Source organism: Cherax quadricarinatus, chromosome 3 (assembly GCF_038502225.1).
Source record: "Cherax quadricarinatus isolate ZL_2023a chromosome 3, ASM3850222v1, whole genome shotgun sequence".
In the NCBI taxonomy this organism is placed as follows: domain Eukaryota; kingdom Metazoa; phylum Arthropoda; class Malacostraca; order Decapoda; family Parastacidae; genus Cherax; species Cherax quadricarinatus.
In genome coordinates this window covers 14,283,352-14,302,449 of record NC_091294.1, presented here as the reverse complement: position 1 = coordinate 14,302,449, position 19,098 = coordinate 14,283,352, and the positions used below count along the sequence as shown (strand labels likewise).

The window sequence follows — 19,098 nt, the reverse complement described above, 5'->3', positions numbered from 1 at the left end:
GACTCGTGCTGGAGGTGGCAACAAGAGCAGATGTAGCCCTGCCAGTAGACTCCTGCTGGAGGCGGCAACAAGAGCAGATGCAGCCCTGCCAGTAGACTCCTGCTGGAGGTGGTAACAAGAACAGATGCAGCCCTGCCAGTAGACTGCTGCTGGAGGTGGCAACAATAGCAGATGTAGCCCTGCCAGTAGACTCCTGCTGGAGGTGGCAACAATAGCAGATGTAGCCCTGCCAGTAGACTCCTGCTGGAGGTGGCAACAAGAGCAGATGCAGCCCTGCCAGTAGACTCCTGCTGGAGGTGGCAACAAGAGCAGATGCAGCCCTGCCAGTAGACTCCTGCTGGAGGTGGCAACAAGAGCAGATGTAGCCCTGCCAGTAGACTCCTGCTGGAGGTGGCAACAAGAGCAGATGCAGCCCTGCCAGTAGACTCCTGCTGGAGGTGGTAACAAGAACAGATGCAGCCCTGCCAGTAGACTGCTGCTGGAGGTGGCAACAAGAGCAGATGTAGCCCTGCCAGTAGACTCCTGCTGGAGGTGGCAACAAGAGCAGATGCAGCCCTGCCAGTAGACTCCTGCTGGAGGTGGCAACAAGAACAGATGCAGCCCTGCCAGTAGACTCCTGCTGGAGGTGGCAACAAGAACAGATGCAGCCCTGCCAGCAGACTCCTGCTGGAGGTGGCAACAAGAACAGATGCAGCCCTGCCAGTAGACTCCTGCTGGAGGTGGCAACAAGAACAGATGCAGCCCTGCCAGTAGACTCCTGCTGGAGGTGGCAACAAGAGCAGATGTAGCCCTGCCAGTAGACTCCTGCTGGAGGTGGCAACAAGAGCAGATGTAGCCCTGCCAGTAGACTCCTGCTGGAGGTGGCAACAAAAGCAGATGCAGCCCTGCCAGTAGACTCCTGCTGGAGGTGGCAACAAGAGCAGATGCAGCCCTGCCAGTAGACTCCTTCTGGAGGTGGCAACAAGAGCAGATGCAGCCCTGCCAGTAGACACCTGCTGGAAGTGGCAACAAGAGTAGATGCAGCCCTGCCAGTAGACTCCTGCTGGAGGTGGCAACAAGAGCAGATGCAGCCCTGCCAGTAGACTCCTGCTGGAGGTGGCAACAAGATGCAGCCCTGCCAGTAGACTCCTGCTGGAGGTGGCAACAAGAGCAGATGCAGCCCTGCAAGTAGACTCCTGCTGGAGGTGGCAACAAGAGCAGATGCAGCCCTGCCAGTAGACTCCTGCTGGAAGTGGCAACAAGAGCAGATGCAGCCTTGCCAATAGACTCCTGCTGGAGGTGGCAACAAGAGCAGATGAAGCCCTGCCAGTAGACTCCTGTTGGAGGTGGCAACAAGAGCAGATGCAACCCTGCCAGTAGACTCCTGCTGGAGGTGGCAACAAGAGCAGATGCAGCCCTGCCAGTAGACTCCTGCTGGAGGTGGTAACAAGAACAGATGCATCCCTGCCAGTAGACTCCTGCTTGAGGTGGCAACAAGAGCAGATGCAGCCCTGCCAGTAGACTCCTGCTGGAGGTGGCAACAAGAGCAGATGCATCCCTGCCAGTAGACTCCTGCTGGAGGTGGCAACAAGAGCAGATGCAGCCCTGCCAGTAGACTCCTGCTGGAGGTGGCAACAAGAGCAGATGTAGCCCTGTCAGTAGACTCCTGCTGGAGGTGGCAACAAGAGCAGATGCAGCCCTGCCAGTAGACTCCTGCTGGAGGTGGCAACAAGAGCAGATGCAGCCCTGCCAGTAGACTCCTGCTGGAGGTGGCAACAAGAGCAGATGTAGCCCTGCCAGTAGACTCCTGCTGGAGGTGGCAACAAGAGCAGATGCAGCCCTGCCAGTAGACTCCTGCTGGAGGTGGCAACAAGAACAGATGCAGCCCTGCCAGTAGACTCCTGCTGGAGGTGGCAACAAGAACAGATGCAGCCCTGCCAGTAGACTCCTGCTGGAGGTGGCAACAAGAGCAGATGTAGCCCTGCCAGTAGACTCCTGCTGGAGGTGGCAACAAGAGCAGATGTAGCCCTGCCAGTAGACTCCTGCTGGAGGTGGCAACAAAAGCAGATGCAGCCCTGCCAGTAAACTCCTGATGGAGGTGGCAACAAGAGCAGATGCAGCCCTTCCAGTAGACTCCTTCTGGAGGTGGCAACAAGAGCAGATGCAGCCCTGCCAGTAGACACCTGCTGGAGGTGGCAACAAGAGCAGATGCAGCCCTGCCAGTAGACTCCTGCTGGAGGTGGCAACAAGAGCAGATGCAGCCCTGCCAGTAGACTCCTGCTGGAGGTGGCAACAAGATCCAGCCCTGCCAGTAGACTCCTGCTGGAGGTGGCAACAAGAGCAGATGCAGCCCTGCCAGTAGACTCCTGCTGGAGGTGGCAACAAGAGCAGATGCAACCCTGCCAGTAGACTCCTGCTGGAAGTGGCAACAAGAGCAGATGCAGCCCTGCCAATAGACTCCTGCTGGAGGTGGCAACAAGAGCAGATGTAGCCCTGCCAGTAGACTCCTGCTGGAGGTGGCAACAAGAGCAGATGCAGCCCTGCCAGTAGATTCCTGTTGGAGGTGGCAACAAGAGCAGATGCAACCCTGCCAGTAGACTCCTGCTGGAGGTGGCAACAAGAGCAGATGCAGCCCTGCCAGTAGACTCCTGCTGGAGGTGGTAACAAGAACAGATGCACCCCTGCCAGTAGACTCCTGCTTGAGGTGGCAACAAGAGCAGATGCAGCCCTGCCAGTAGACTCCTGCTGGAGGTGGCAACAAGAGCAGATGCATCCCTGCCAGTAGACTCCTGCTGGAGGTGGCAACAAGAGCAGATGCATCCCTGCCAGTAGACTCCTGCTGGAGGTGGTAACAAGAGCAGATGCAGCCCTGCCAGTAGACTCCTGCTGGAGGTGGTAACAAGAGCAGATGCATCCCTGCCAGTAGACTCCTGCTGGAGGTGGCAACAAGAGCAGATGTACCCCTGCCAGTAGACTCCTGCTGGAGGTGGCAAAACAAGAGCAGATGTGCCAGTAGACTCCTGCTGGAGGTGGTAACAAGAACAGATGCACCCCTGCCAGTAGACTCCTGCTTGAGGTGGCAACAAGAGCAGATGCAGCCCTGCCAGTAGACTCCTGTTGGAGGTGGCAACAAGAGCAGATGCAGCCCTGCCAGTAGACTCCTGCTGGAGGTGGCAACAAGAGCAGATGCAGCCCTGCCAGTAGACTCCTGCTGGAGGTGGCAACAAGAGCAGATGCAGCCCTGCCAGTAGACTCCTGCTGGAGGTGGCAACAAGAGCAGATGCAGCCCTGCCAGTAGACTCCTGCTGGAGGTGGCAACAAGAGCAGATGCAGCCCTGCCAGTAGACTCCTGCTGGAAGTGGCAACAAGAGCAGATGCAGCCCTGCCAATAGACTCCTGCTGGAGGTGGCAACAAGAGCAGATGTAGCCCTGCCAGTAGACTCCTGCTGGAGGTGGCGACAAGAGCAGATGCAGCCCGGCCAGTAGACTCCTGTTGGAGGTGGCAACAAGAGCAGATGCAACCCTGCCAGTAGACTCCTGCTGGAGGTGGCAACAAGAGCAGATGCAGCCCTGCCAGTAGACTCCTGCTGGAGGTGGTAACAAGAACAGATGCATCCCTGCCAGTAGACTCCTGCTTGATGTGGCAACAAGAGCAGATGCAGCCCTGCCAGTAGACTCCTGCTGGAGGTGGCAACAAGAGCAGATGCATCCCTGCCAGTAGACTCCTGCTGGAGGTGGCTACAAGAGCAGATGCATCCCTGCCAGTAGACTCCTGCTGGAGGTGGAAACAAGAGCAGATGCAGCCCTGCCAGTAGACTCCTGCTGGAGGTGGCAACAAGAGCAGATGCAGCCCTGCCAGTAGACTCCTGCTGGAGGTGGCAACAAGAGCAGATGTAGCCCTGCCAGTAAACTCCTGCTGGAGGTGGCAACAAGAGCAGATGCAGCCCTGGCAGTAGACTCCTGCTGGAGGTGGCAACAAGAGCAGATGCAGCCCTGCCAGTAGACTCCTGCTGGAGGTGGCAACAAGAGCAGATGTAGCCCTGCCAGTAGACTCCTGCTGGAGGTGGCAACAAGAGCAGATGTAGCCCTGCCAGTAGACTCCTGCTGGAGGTGGCAACAAGAGCAGATGCAGCCCTGCCAGTAGACTCCTGCTGGAGGTGGCAACAAGAGAAGATGTAATCCTGCCAGAAGACTCCTGCTGGAGGTGGCAACAAGAGAAGATGCAGCCCTGCCAGTAGACTCCTGCTGGAGGTGGCAACAAGAGCAGATGCAGCCCTGCCAGTAGACTCCTGCTGGAGGTGGCAACAAGAGCAGATGCAGCCCTGCCAGTAGACTCCTGCTGGAGGTGGCAACAAGAGCAGATGCAGCCCTGCCAGTAGACTCCTGCTGGAGGTGGCAACAAGAGCAGATGCAGCCCTGCCAGTAGACTCCTGCTGGAGGTGGCAACAAGAGCAGATGCAGCCCTGCCAGTAGACTCCTGCTGGAGGTGGCAACAAGAGCAGATGCAGCCCTGCCAGTAGACTCCTGCTGGAGGTGGCAACAAGAGCAGATGCAGCCCTGCCAGTAGACTCCTGCTGGAGGTGGCAACAAGAGCAGATGTAGCCCTGCCAGTAGACTCCTGCTGGAGGTGGCAACAAGAGCAGATGCAGCCCTGCCAGTAGACTCCTGCTGGAGGTGGCAACAAGAACAGATGCAGCCCTGCCAGTAGACTCCTGCTGGAGGTGGCAACAAGAACAGATGCAGCCCTGCCAGTAGACTCCTGCTGGAGGTGGCAACAAGAGCAGATGTAGCCCTGCCAGTAGACTCCTGCTGGAGGTGGCAACAAGAGCAGATGTAGCCCTGCCAGTAGACTCCTGCTGGAGGTGGCAACAAAAGCAGATGCAGCCCTGCCAGTAAACTCCTGCTGGAGGTGGCAACAAGAGCAGATGCAGCCCTTCCAGTAGACTCCTTCTGGAGGTGGCAACAAGAGCAGATGCAGCCCTGCCAGTAGACACCTGCTGGAGGTGGCAACAAGAGCAGATGCAGCCCTGCCAGTAGACTCCTGCTGGAGGTGGCAACAAGAGCAGATGCAGCCCTGCCAGTAGACTCCTGCTGGAGGTGGCAACAAGATCCAGCCCTGCCAGTAGACTCCTGCTGGAGGTGGCAACAAGAGCAGATGCAGCCCTGCCAGTAGACTCCTGCTGGAGGTGGCAACAAGAGCAGATGCAACCCTGCCAGTAGACTCCTGCTGGAAGTGGCAACAAGAGCAGATGCAGCCCTGCCAATAGACTCCTGCTGGAGGTGGCAACAAGAGCAGATGTAGCCCTGCCAGTAGACTCCTGCTGGAGGTGGCAACAAGAGCAGATGCAGCCCTGCCAGTAGATTCCTGTTGGAGGTGGCAACAAGAGCAGATGCAACCCTGCCAGTAGACTCCTGCTGGAGGTGGCAACAAGAGCAGATGCAGCCCTGCCAGTAGACTCCTGCTGGAGGTGGTAACAAGAACAGATGCACCCCTGCCAGTAGACTCCTGCTTGAGGTGGCAACAAGAGCAGATGCATCCCTGCCAGTAGACTCCTGCTGGAGGTGGCAACAAGAGCAGATGCATCCCTGCCAGTAGACTCCTGCTGGAGGTGGTAACAAGAGCAGATGCAGCCCTGCCAGTAGACTCCTGCTGGAGGTGGTAACAAGAGCAGATGCATCCCTGCCAGTAGACTCCTGCTGGAGGTGGCAACAAGAGCAGATGTACCCCTGCCAGTAGACTCCTGCTGGAGGTGGCAAAACAAGAGCAGATGTGCCAGTAGACTCCTGCTGGAGGTGGCAACAAGAGCAGATGCAGCCCTGCCAGTAGACTCCTGCTGGAGGTGGCAACAAGAGCAGATGAAGCCCTGCCAGTAGACTCCTGCTGGAGGTGGCAACAAGAGCAGATGCAGCCCTGCCAGTAGACTCCTGCTGGAGGTGGCAACAAGAGCAGATGCAGCCCTGCCAGTAGACTCCTGTTGGAGGTGGCAACAAGAGCAGATGCACCCCTGCCAGTAGACTCCTGCTGGAGGTGGCAACAAGAGCAGATGCAGCCCTGCCAGTAGACTCCTGCTGGAGGTGGCAACAAGAGCAGATGCAGCCCTGCCAGTAGACTCCTGCTGGAGGTGGCAACAAGAGCAGATGCAGCCCTGCCAGTAGACTCCTGCTGGAGGTGGCAACAAGAGCAGATGCAGCCCTGCCAGTAGACTCCTGCTGGAAGTGGCAACAAGAGCAGATGCAGCCCTGCCAATAGACTCCTGCTGGAGGTGGCAACAAGAGCAGATGTAGCCCTGCCAGTAGACTCCTGCTGGAGGTGGCGACAAGAGCAGATGCAGCCCGGCCAGTAGACTCCTGTTGGAGGTGGCAACAAGAGCAGATGCAACCCTGCCAGTAGACTCCTGCTGGAGGTGGCAACAAGAGCAGATGCAGCCCTGCCAGTAGACTCCTGCTGGAGGTGGTAACAAGAACAGATGCATCCCTGCCAGTAGACTCCTGCTTGAGGTGGCAACAAGAGCAGATGCAGCCCTGCCAGTAGACTCCTGCTGGAGGTGGCAACAAGAGCAGATGCATCCTTGCCAGTAAACTCCTTCTGGAGGTGGCAACAAGAGCAGATGCATCCCTGCCAGTAGACTCCTGCTGGAGGTGGTAACAAGAGCAGATGCAGCCCTGCCAGTAGACTCCTGCTGGAGGTGGCAACAAGAGCAGATGCAGCCCTGCCAGTAGACTCCTGCTGGAGGTGGTAACAAGAACAGATGCACCCCTGCCAGTAGACTCCTGCTTGAGGTGGCAACAAGAGCAGATGCAGCCCTGCCAGTAGACTCCTGTTGGAGGTGGCAACAAGAGCAGATGCAGCCCTGCCAGTAGACTCCTGCTGGAGGTGGCAACAAGAGCAGATGCAGCCCTGCCAGTAGACTCCTGCTGGAGGTGGCAACAAGAGCAGATGCAGCCCTGCCAGTAGACTCCTGCTGGAGGTGGCAACAAGAGCAGATGCAGCCCTGCCAGTAGACTCCTGCTGGAGGTGGCAACAAGAGCAGATGCAGCCCTGCCAGAAGACTCCTGCTGGAAGTGGCAACAAGAGCAGATGCAGCCCTGCCAATAGACTCCTGCTGGAGGTGGCAACAAGAGCAGATGTAGCCCTGCCAGTAGACTCCTGCTGGAGGTGGCGACAAGAGCAGATGCAGCCCGGCCAGTAGACTCCTGTTGGAGGTGGCAACAAGAGCAGATGCAACCCTGCCAGTAGACTCCTGCTGGAGGTGGCAACAAGAGCAGATGCAGCCCTGCCAGTAGACTCCTGCTGGAGGTGGTAACAAGAACAGATGCATCCCTGCCAGTAGACTCCTGCTTGAGGTGGCAACAAGAGCAGATGCAGCCCTGCCAGTAGACTCCTGCTGGAGGTGGCAACAAGAGCAGATGCATCCCTGCCAGTAGACTCCTGCTGGAGGTGGCAACAAGAGCAGATGCATCCCTGCCAGTAGACTCCTGCTGGAGGTGGTAACAAGAGCAGATGCAGCCCTGCCAGTAGACTCCTGCTGGAGGTGGCAACAAGAGCAGATGCAGCCCTGCCAGTAGACTCCTGCTGGAGGTGGCAACAAGAGCAGATGTAGCCCTGCCAGTAAACTCCTGCTGGAGGTGGCAACAAGAGCAGATGCAGCCCTGGCAGTAGACTCCTGCTGGAGGTGGCAACAAGAGCAGATGCAGCCCTGCCAGTAGACTCCTGCTGGAGGTGGCAACAAGAGCAGATGTAGCCCTGCCAGTAGACTCCTGCTGGAGGTGGCAACAAGAGCAGATGCAGCCCTGCCAGTAGACTCCTGCTGGAGGTGGCAACAAGAGCAGATGCAGCCCTGCCAGTAGACTCCTGCTGGAGGTGGCAACAAGAGGAGATGTAGCCCTGCCAGTAGACTCCTGCTGGAGGTGGCAACAAGAGCAGATGCAGCCCTGCCAGTAGACTCCTGCTGGAGGTGGCAACAAGAGCAGATGCAGCCCTGCCAGTAGACTCCTGCTGGAGGTGGCAACAAGAGCAGATGCAGCCCTGCCAGTAGACTCCTGCTGGAGGTGGCAACAAGAGCAGATGCAGCCCTGCCAGTAGACTCCTGCTGGAGGTGGCAACAAGAGCAGATGCAGCCCTGCCAGTAGACTCCTGCTGGAGGTGGCAACAAGAGCAGATGCAGCCCTGCCAGTAGACTCCTGCTGGAGGTGGCAACAAGAGCAGATGCAGCCCTGCCAGTAGACTCCTGCTGGAGGTGGCAACAAGAGCAGATGCAGCCCTGCCAGTAGACTCCTGCTGGAGGTGGCAACAAGAGCAGATGTAGCCCTGCCAGTAGACTCCTGCTGGAGGTGGCAACAAGAGCAGATGCAGCCCTGCCAGTAGACTCCTGCTGGAGGTGGCAACAAGAACAGATGCAGCCCTGCCAGTAGACTCCTGCTGGAGGTGGCAACAAGAACAGATGCAGCCCTGCCAGTAGACTCCTGCTGGAGGTGGCAACAAGAGCAGATGTAGCCCTGCCAGTAGACTCCTGCTGGAGGTGGCAACAAGAGCAGATGTAGCCCTGCCAGTAGACTCCTGCTGGAGGTGGCAACAAAAGCAGATGCAGCCCTGCCAGTAAACTCCTGCTGGAGGTGGCAACAAGAGCAGATGCAGCCCTTCCAGTAGACTCCTTCTGGAGGTGGCAACAAGAGCAGATGCAGCCCTGCCAGTAGACACCTGCTGGAGGTGGCAACAAGAGCAGATGCAGCCCTGCCAGTAGACTCCTGCTGGAGGTGGCAACAAGAGCAGATGCAGCCCTGCCAGTAGACTCCTGCTGGAGGTGGCAACAAGATCCAGCCCTGCCAGTAGACTCCTGCTGGAGGTGGCAACAAGAGCAGATGCAGCCCTGCCAGTAGACTCCTGCTGGAGGTGGCAACAAGAGCAGATGCAACCCTGCCAGTAGACTCCTGCTGGAAGTGGCAACAAGAGCAGATGCAGCCCTGCCAATAGACTCCTGCTGGAGGTGGCAACAAGAGCAGATGTAGCCCTGCCAGTAGACTCCTGCTGGAGGTGGCAACAAGAGCAGATGCAGCCCTGCCAGTAGATTCCTGTTGGAGGTGGCAACAAGAGCAGATGCAACCCTGCCAGTAGACTCCTGCTGGAGGTGGCAACAAGAGCAGATGCAGCCCTGCCAGTAGACTCCTGCTGGAGGTGGTAACAAGAACAGATGCACCCCTGCCAGTAGACTCCTGCTTGAGGTGGCAACAAGAGCAGATGCATCCCTGCCAGTAGACTCCTGCTGGAGGTGGCAACAAGAGCAGATGCATCCCTGCCAGTAGACTCCTGCTGGAGGTGGTAACAAGAGCAGATGCAGCCCTGCCAGTAGACTCCTGCTGGAGGTGGTAACAAGAGCAGATGCATCCCTGCCAGTAGACTCCTGCTGGAGGTGGCAACAAGAGCAGATGTACCCCTGCCAGTAGACTCCTGCTGGAGGTGGCAAAACAAGAGCAGATGTGCCAGTAGACTCCTGCTGGAGGTGGCAACAAGAGCAGATGCAGCCCTGCCAGTAGACTCCTGCTGGAGGTGGCAACAAGAGCAGATGAAGCCCTGCCAGTAGACTCCTGCTGGAGGTGGCAACAAGAGCAGATGCAGCCCTGCCAGTAGACTCCTGCTGGAGGTGGCAACAAGAGCAGATGCAGCCCTGCCAGTAGACTCCTGTTGGAGGTGGCAACAAGAGCAGATGCACCCCTGCCAGTAGACTCCTGCTGGAGGTGGCAACAAGAGCAGATGCAGCCCTGCCAGTAGACTCCTGCTGGAGGTGGCAACAAGAGCAGATGCAGCCCTGCCAGTAGACTCCTGCTGGAGGTGGCAACAAGAGCAGATGCAGCCCTGCCAGTAGACTCCTGCTGGAGGTGGCAACAAGAGCAGATGCAGCCCTGCCAGTAGACTCCTGCTTGAAGTGGCAACAAGAGCAGATGCAGCCCTGCCAATAGACTCCTGCTGGAGGTGGCAACAAGAGCAGATGTAGCCCTGCCAGTAGACTCCTGCTGGAGGTGGCGACAAGAGCAGATGCAGCCCGGCCAGTAGACTCCTGTTGGAGGTGGCAACAAGAGCAGATGCAACCCTGCCAGTAGACTCCTGCTGGAGGTGGCAACAAGAGCAGATGCAGCCCTGCCAGTAGACTCCTGCTGGAGGTGGTAACAAGAACAGATGCATCCCTGCCAGTAGACTCCTGCTTGAGGTGGCAACAAGAGCAGATGCAGCCCTGCCAGTAGACTCCTGCTGGAGGTGGCAACAAGAGCAGATGCATCCTTGCCAGTAAACTCCTGCTGGAGGTGGCAACAAGAGCAGATGCATCCCTGCCAGTAGACTCCTGCTGGAGGTGGTAACAAGAGCAGATGCAGCCCTGCCAGTAGACTCCTGCTGGAGGTGGCAACAAGAGCAGATGCAGCCCTGCCAGTAGACTCCTGCTGGAGGTGGCAACAAGAGCAGATGTAGCCCTGCCAGTAAACTCCTGCTGGAGGTGGCAACAAGAGCAGATGCAGCCCTGGCAGTAGACTCCTGCTGGAGGTGGCAACAAGAGCAGATGCAGCCCTGCCAGTAGACTCCTGCTGGAGGTGGCAACAAGAGCAGATGTAGCCCTGCCAGTAGACTCCTGCTGGAGGTGGCAACAAGAGCAGATGCAGCCCTGCCAGTAGACTCCTGCTGGAGGTGGCAACAAGAGCAGATGCAGCCCTGCCAGTAGACTCCTGCTGGAGGTGGCAACAAGAGGAGATGTAGCCCTGCCAGTAGACTCCTGCTGGAGGTGGCAACAAGAGCAGATGCAGCCCTGCCAGTAGACTCCTGCTGGAGGTGGCAACAAGAGCAGATGCAGCCCTGCCAGTAGACTCCTGCTGGAGGTGGCAACAAGAGCAGATGCAGCCCTGCCAGTAGACTCCTGCTGGAGGTGGCAACAAGAGCAGATGCAGCCCTGCCAGTAGACTCCTGCTGGAGGTGGCAACAAGAGCAGATGCAGCCCTGCCAGTAGACTCCTGCTGGAGGTGGCAACAAGAGCAGATGCAGCCCTGCCAGTAGACTCCTGCTGGAGGTGGCAACAAGAGTAGATGCAGCAGTGCCAGTAGACTCCTGCTGGAGGTGGCAACAAGAACAGATGCAGCCCTGCCAGTAGACTCCTGCTGGAGGTGGCAACAAGAGCAGATGCAGCCCTGCCAGTAGACTCCTGCTGGAGGTGGCAACAAGAGCAGATGCAGCCCTGCCACTAGACTCCTGTTGGAGGTGGCAACAAGAACAGATGTAGCCCTGCCAGTAGACTCCTGCTGGAGGTGGCAACAAGAGCAGATGCAGCCCTGCCAGTAGACTCCTGCTGGAGGTGGCAACAAAAGCAGATGTAGCCCTGCCAGTAGACTCCTGCTGGAGGTGGCAACAAGAACAGACGCTGCCCTGCCAGTAGACTCCTGCTGGAGGTGGCAACAAGAGCAGATGCAGCCCTGCCAGTAGACTCCTGCTGGAGGTGGCAACAAGAGCAGATGCAGCCCTGCCAGTAGACTCCTGCTGGAGGTGGCAACAAGAGCAGATGCAGCCCTGCCAGTAGACTCCTGTTGGAGGTGGCAACAAGAACAGATGTAGCCCTGCCAGTAGACTCCTGCTGGAGGTGGCAACAAGAGCAGATGCAGCCCTGCCAGTAGACTCCTGCTGGAGGTGGCAACAAAAGCAGACGTAGCCCTGCCAGTAGACTCCTGCTGGAGGTGGCAACAAGAGCAGATGCAGCCCTGCCAATAGACTCCTGCTGGAGGTGGCAACAAGAACAGATGCAGTCCTGCCAGTAGACTCCTGCTGGAGGTGGCAACAAGAGCAGATGCAGCCCTGCCAGTAGACTCCTGCTGGAGGTGGCAACAAGAGCAGATGTAGCCCTGCCAGTAGACTCCTGCTGGAGGTGGTAACAAGAACAGATGCAGCCCTGCCAGTAGACTCCTGCTGGAGGTGGCAACAAGAGCAGATGTAGCCCTGCCAGTAGACTCCTGCTGGAGGTGGTAACAAGAACAGATGCAACCCTGCCAGTAGACTCCTGCTGGAGGTGGTAACAAGAACAGATGCAGCCCTGCCAGAAGACTCCTGCTGGAGGTGGTAACAAGAACAGATGCAGCCCTGCCAGTAGACTCCTGCTGGAGGTTGTAACAAGAACAGATGCAGCCCTGGCAGTAGGCTCCTGCTGGAGGTGGCAACAAGAACAGGTGCAGCCCTGCCAGTAGACTCCTGCTGGAGGTGGTAACAAGAACAGATGCAGCCCTGCCAGTAGATTCCTGCTGGAGGTGGTAACAAGAACAGATGCAGCCCTGCCAGTAGACTCCTGCTGGAGGTGGTAACAAGAACAGATGCAGCCCTGCCAGTAGACTCCTGCTGGAGGTGGTAACAAGAACAGATGCAGCCCTGCCAGTAGACTCCTGCTGGAGGTGGTAACAAGAAAAGATGCAGCTCTGCCAGTAGACTCCTGCTGGAGGTGGTAACAAGAACAGATGCAGCCCTGCCAGTAGACTCCTGCTGGAGGTGGTAACAAGAACAGATGCAGCTCTGCCAGTAGACTCCTGCTGGAGGAGGTAACAAGAACAGGGGCAGCCCTGCCAGTAGAGTCCTGCTGGAGGTGGTAACAAGAACGGATGCAGCCCTGCCAGTAGACTCCTGCTGGAGGTGGCAACAAGAACAGATGCAGCCCTGCCAGTAGACTCCTGCTGGAGGTGGTAACAAGAGCAGATGCAGCCCTGCCAGTAGACTGCTGCTGGAGGTGGTAACAAGAACAGATGCAGCCCTGCCAGTAGACTCCTGCTGGAGGTGGTAACAAGAACAGATGCAGCCCTGCCAGTAGACTCCTGCTGGAGGTGGCAACAAGAACAGATGCAGCCCTGCCAGTAGACTCCTGCTGGAGGTGGTAACAAGAACAGATGCAGCCCTGCCAGTAGACTCCTGCTGGAGGTGGCAACAAGAGCAGATGCAGCCCTGCCAGTAGACTCCTGCTGGAGGTGGCAACAAGAACAGATGCAGCCCTGCCAGTAGACTCCTGCTGGAGGTGGTAACAAGAACAAGTGCAGCCCTGCCAGCAGACTCCTGCTGGACGTGGTAACAAGAACAGATGCAGCCCTGCCAGTAGACTCCTGCTGGAGGTTGCAACAAGAACAGATGCAGCCCTGCCAGTAGACTCCTGCTGGAGGTGGCAACAAGAACAGATGCAGCCCTGCCAGTAGACTCCTGCTGGAGGTGGCAACAAGAACAGATGCAGCCCTGCCAGTAGACTCCTGCTGGAGGGGGCAACAAGAACAGATGCAGCCCTGCCAGTAGACTCCTGCTGGAGGTGGCAACAAGAGCAGATGCAGCCCTGCCAGTAGACTTCTGCTGGAGGTGGTAACAAGAACAGATGCATCCCTGCCAGTAGACTGCTGCTGGAGGTGGCAACAAGAACAGGTGCAGCCCTGCCAGTAGACTCCTGCTGGAGGTGGCAACAAGAACAGATGCAGCCCTGCCAGTAGACTCCTGCTGGAGGTGGCAACAAGAACAGATGCAGCCCTGCCAGTAGACTCCTGCTGGAGGTGGCAACAAGAACAGATGCAGCCCTGCCAGTAGACTCCTGCTGGAGGTGGCAACAAGAACAGATGCAGCCCTGCCAGTAGACTCCTGCTGGAGGTGGCAACAAGAACAGATGCAGCCCTGCCAGTAGACTCCTACTGGAGGTGGTAACAAGAACAGATGCAGCCCTGCCAGTAGACTCCTGCTGGAGGTGGCAACAAGAACAGATGCAGCCCTGCCAGTAGACTCCTGCTGGAGGTGGCAACAAGAACAGATGCAGCCCTGCCAGTAGACTCCTGCTGGAGGTGGTAACAAGAACAGATGCAGCCCTGCCAGTAGACTCCTGCTGGAGGTGGTAACAAGAACAGATGCAGCCCTGCCAGTAGACTCCTGCTGGAGGTGGTAACAAGAACAGATGCAGCCCTGCCAGTAGAGTCCTGCTGGAGGTGGCAACAAGAGCAGATGCAGCCCTGCCAGTAGACTGCTGCTGGAGGTGGTAACAAGAACAGATGCAGCCCTGCCAGTAGACTCCTGCTGGAGGTGGTAACAAGAACAGATGCAGCCCTGCCAGTAGACTCCTGCTGGAGGTGGCAACAAGAACAGATGCAGCCCTGCCAGTAGACTCCTGCTGGAGGTGGTAACAAGAACAGATGCAGCCCTGCCAGTAGACTCCTGCTGGAGGTGGCAACAAGAGCAGATGTAGCCCTGCCAGTAGACTCCTGCTGGAGGTGGCAACAAGAGCAGATGCAGCTCTGTCAGTAGACTCCTGCTGGAGGTGGCAACAAGAGCAGATGCAGCCCTGCCAGTAGACTCCTGCTGGAGGTGGCAACAAGAACAGATGCAGCCCTGCCAGTAGACTCCTGCTGGAGGTGGTAACAAGAACAAGTGCAGCCCTGCCAGTAGACTCCTGCTGGACGTGGTAACAAGAACAGATGCAGCCCTGCCAGTAGACTTCTGCTGGAGATGGCAACAAGAACAGGTGCAGCCCTGCCAGTAGACTCCTGCTGGAGGTTGCAACAAGAACAGATGCAGCCCTGCCAGTAGACTCCTGCTGAAGGTGGCAACAAGAACAGATGCAGCCCTGCCAGTAGACTCCTGCTGGAGGTGGCAACAAGAACAGATGCAGCCCTGCCAGTAGACTCCTGCTGGAGGGGGCAACAAGAACAGATGCAGCCCTGCCAGTAGACTCCTGCTGGAGGTGGCAACAAGAGCAGATGCAGCCCTGCCAGTAGACTCCTGCTGGAGGTGGTAACAAGAACAAATGCAGCCCTGCCAGTAGACTGCTGCTGGAGGTGGCAACAAGAACAGGTGCAGCCCTGCCAGTAGACTCCTGCTGGAGGTGGCAACAAGAACAGATGCAGCCCTGCCAGTAGACTCCTGCTGGAGGTGGCAACAAGAACAGATGCAACCCTGCCAGTAGACTCCTGCTGGAGGTGGCAACAAGAACAGATGCAGCCCTGCCAGTAGACTCCTGCTGGAGGTGGCAACAAGAACAGATGCAGCCCTGCCAGTAGACTCCTGCTGGAGGTGGCAACAAGAACAGATGCAGCCCTGCCAGTAGACTCCTGCTGGAGGTGGTAACAAGAACAGATGCAGCCCTGCCAATAGACTCCTGCTGGAGGTGGCAAGAAGAACAGATGCAGCCCTGCCAGTAGACTCCTGCTGGAGGTGGTAACAAGAACAGATGCAGCCCTGCCAGTAGACTCCTGCTGGAGGTGGCAACAAGAACAGATGCAGCCCTGCCAGTAGACTCTGCTTAGATCCATCAGTGTATATAACTTGTGATAAATTATTACTAACAGTAAGTGAGAAATTTCTTCTTGAGTAGTTGCCTTTACAAGTGATTTAAGGAAGGGATTACTAGTAATGAGCTTCATGGGAGGGACTTGCAGGTATGTGGTATTACTACTACTACTTTACATTACCATAATAATTATAATTATAATAATATCTTTATTTACTACCAGTACATGTACAAGGTATACAGTCTTAGCTGACATCAATGACATACTACTATGTAGAAAGACCCTTGTTATGCTGAGCATTTCGGGCAAATTAGGTCAGTGTCCCAGGATGCGACCCACACCAGTCGACTAACACCCAGGTACCCATTTACTGATGGGTGAACATAGACAACAGGTGTAAAGAAACGCCCAATGTTTATACCCTGGCTGGGAGTCGAACCCAGCCCCCTCGCCGTGTGAAGCGAGAGCTTTAGCCACCAGGCCACCAGAGCCCATACTTCTGTGATTCCTGTACAAATCACAGTTCTCGGGTCTCTGTACAATAGACCCGATAAAAATCTCTTCTTAAGTAAAGACAGCAAGTGTTGCACATTTCTTACTCTAGACAAATAAAGTACTCAGTAGCGAACACATTAAACTCACAGCTGCGTGATGAGTCGCTCCTGACGTCTCTACCGTTGCTCTCTCCCCTCTCTTGTTGCTCCTGCCGGAGAGAAAAGATGAGGTTAACACTTCAGTTTAGCTTCACTTCAGTGTAGCTTTTATACTTAAGCTTAGACGGTAAGATGGATGTTTTACTGCTGCACATACACACACACACACACTATATATATATATATATATATATATATATATATATATATATATATATATATATTTATATATATATATATATATATATATATTGTTACGCCTGGACAACTTATGCATTACTTAGAGCCGATATCAATTAATAACATATTGCAAACTTACTTGTTAATAGGTAAAATAAGCAAGTCTGACTGTATAATATTATCTGTGACCTCATATGAGTTACCAAATGGAATCATGTAAATTTATGTATACAGTAGAATTATTTTTTTTTATATTTTATTTAAAACAGTGCGATACAAAATGACAGAAATATATTAAAAAAATACACGAAAAAAGGTTAATGCACAAGAATCTCACTGAACCCTAACACATAACAACGACACCATACAGTACAATGGCATTACACTCTCACACACAACACACCGTATATTACAGTGGTATTACACTCTCACACACAACACACCGTATATTACAGTGGTATTACAATCTCACACACAACACACCGTGTGGAGAAATTTTCTCCAGGAGGGGGGTATCAGCCCCCTTCAGCCCTTTCAGCCCCTTCAGCCCCTTTCAGCCCTGAGGGGCCAAGCCCTTTCAGAAGGGGCGAGCGTCTTGTTTACTGCTAGAGTGAGTAATTGATCACAGATGCTATGCCACGTAGTCAAGTGACCTCTGCTCCTTGCAGCGGTGTTACAAATTATATTTTTTTGACAGCCCATGTTGAGATGGTTTCGACAGCTTCTAGACCTCGTCTGCAGGGGCGGCTGTGTAGACGATTTGTTGTCATTTATCAGCTAAGTGTTTCCTATATTTATATATATAAATTATATCTTAGCTGGTAAGGCCAATATCTTCAACAGAATTTGGTCGTGCTCGAACCGGATAAAGACCACACTGTGGTCCAAATATGTTGTACTATGAGCCAAGGTCCTTCGAAAAAAGCTGTAAAAGTAGTGTTTTACAATATAAATCAGTATAAATGAGTCCCTCCAGACTCAATCACAGAGTATGGGGAACTAAAAGAAAACTGGCGCTCACCCAGCGTTCACCCAAAAGAAAACGGGCGCTCACCCAGCGGACACCCAAAGAAAACGGGAGCTGGGTGACTCACCCACATCCTGCACCCACTGCTCCAATCTCGAGAAATTGCTGATTAAGACAACAACCCAAGTGATGTTGTTTGTCTGAGTGTATATATACACATAGTGTTAATAATGTTTATAGACAGAAATTAAGAGACAAGATTGTGTTAAAGTTTGTTTCTTATAGATCTACCTGTTATATTAAAGGAACTTATATATAAAGTGTAAGCTTTCAAATACATATTAACAGTGACATTTATATATGTGTAAGTAATATTCACGTGTGATTTACAGTTATACAGTGACATTTATAGTGTATAGTGAATGAAGTGTATAACGTTATTTACGATTAATCATCGTGGTCAGGCTGACACAGCAAACTCAAGCCATAAACACCAGCCACATGTACTGTGTACCCTTCATGGTCATTGACCCTGAGGTTAAGCTTAGTGGGTCAGTAGTGTCTGACTCGATTATTGCTGACTTAAGCATAACAAAACTCAGCTGTTTATAGCAGTACAGTGTTATTTAAACACTCTAAGTGTGGTGCTAGAATTTTCAGTATACCATTAAAATGGCTTGTTTGAAAACTCAGTTTCAGTCTTTACAGACTAAGATTACACAATTAGAAAATCTAATTTCAGTCTGTATAGGATTAACTCAAGATACAAACATAGATTTTGATGATCTTGAGGTGAAGTTTGGATTATTTACACAACGTATGAAAATAATTAATTCAGACTATACACATTATGAAAATAAATTTCTTGAATCAGATCCATCTGAGGATGAAATTAAAAATGTTTTGGATACTTTTAGTGATCAACAATTAAGGTGGACGGGAGTACAGGCTATCTGCCGTAAAACTCTGTCACAGAGACCTACTACTAGTGGTCAAACTCCTGTTACACCTGTAACAACAAGTGTCCCATTACCAAGCTTACCTACATTGTCATTACCTATTTTCCAAGGTCATAATTATGAAGAATTCATTAGTGGTTTTCAATCCATAGTAAATTCACGAACTGACATAGATGAGATTGCCAAGTTCAATTACCTTAAATGTCTTGTGAAGGGAGAACCCTATGAACTAATTAAGTCATTTCCGGTGGTTAAAGGTAATTATCAAATAGCCTTACGTGTCTTAGCAGACAATTACTTCGATGCTGACAAGGCTAGAGTTAGACATGCAGTCTTAATATCAAGCTTGAAGCCACCCAAACATTGTTATTCAGACTTACAGGCATTTAGAATCACATTAGACAATAGTCTCAGATCTCTAGATGCTAAATATGACCTAAGACAATGTGATTGGTTTATCAGTGGTATTGTACAAGATAAGTTGTCACCACAAACTATTGAACGATTAAATATTATGTTCAATAAACGCTATTTCACTTGTGAGGAAATTAGCAATGGTTTACAAACAATAGTTTCATGCATGCAAGCAACGAGACAAGATGAAAAATCCACAAATCCAGTGGAAAACAAACGAGTATACCTACTCCCATTAAACCACATAATGGGAAATCCCATATAGGCATTTATCAAGCTGTGAATACAACAGACAGTAAACAGACTGTCATACATAAACGTACTCCAAAATGTGTACTTTGTGATGGAACACATTGGGCACAGTATTGTATTCAATACACATCAATGGAGGCACGTAAACAACGTGTTCATCAGCTGAAAAGGTGCATCAAGTGTTTAGGTGAACACAAGGGAGGAAAATGCTCACTGAAGAAGTGTTTTAAATGCAAGGGATCATACAGCATTATGCCCAAATACTTTTGCTGAACAGCAGAAGACTTCCACAGAATCAGGAAGTCAACAAGCAACAGCATTAAATGTGAGAGATAAGTTTAAAGCAACTGCTCTCCCGATAGCTCGAGTTGAGTTATCTAATAAATCACACAAAACCAATGTACTAACACTATTTGATCAAGGCTCACAAAGG

General features: G+C 53.4%; 1 protein-coding gene across 3 annotated transcripts in view; it reads right to left on the bottom strand.

The window, feature by feature from the left end:
- The window catches only part of LOC128684111 (ecdysone-induced protein 74EF), a 1,067,593-nt gene that overhangs the window by 1,029,986 nt on the left and 18,509 nt on the right, over positions 1 to 19,098 (bottom strand). For 2 of the 3 annotated variants that reach the window (XM_070090227.1, XM_070090262.1), the window contains one exon: positions 15,883 to 15,943. The gene's annotated coding sequence lies outside the window, so the exon portion shown is untranslated. Of the gene's footprint in view, positions 1 to 15,882; positions 15,944 to 19,098 lie in introns of those variants that run through there. The other variant, XM_070090238.1, reaches the window with a different exon arrangement.